The sequence below is a fragment of the Etheostoma spectabile genome, unplaced genomic scaffold (genome assembly GCF_008692095.1).
Source record: "Etheostoma spectabile isolate EspeVRDwgs_2016 unplaced genomic scaffold, UIUC_Espe_1.0 scaffold397, whole genome shotgun sequence".
NCBI classification, from domain to species: domain Eukaryota; kingdom Metazoa; phylum Chordata; class Actinopteri; order Perciformes; family Percidae; genus Etheostoma; species Etheostoma spectabile.
Window position 1 is genome coordinate 503,296 of NW_022605601.1, and position 224 is coordinate 503,519.

At 44.2% G+C, this 224-nt stretch overlaps 1 protein-coding gene across 1 annotated transcript in view; it reads left to right on the plus strand.

Moving 5' to 3' along the window:
* The window catches only part of sorcs2 (sortilin-related VPS10 domain containing receptor 2), a 530,001-nt gene that overhangs the window by 358,640 nt on the left and 171,137 nt on the right, over positions 1–224 (plus strand). The gene's annotated exons all lie outside the window — the stretch shown is intronic.

The following is a 224-nucleotide window of genomic DNA, read 5'->3' on the forward strand; positions in this document are numbered from 1 at the left end:
GTCTCCTCTGCTTTTTGCCATTGCCATTAAACCGCTGGCCATTGCCCTCACATAATCTGGTGACTTCCGGGGTATATAGTGTTGGGGCCTTACGCACATATTATCCCTATACGCAGACGACATTCTTTTATATGTCTCAGACCCACTTAGCTCTGTTCCCTCCATTCTTAGGATCCTGGCTCATTTTGGAAGTCTCTCCGGCTATAAAATAAACTTTGAAAAAA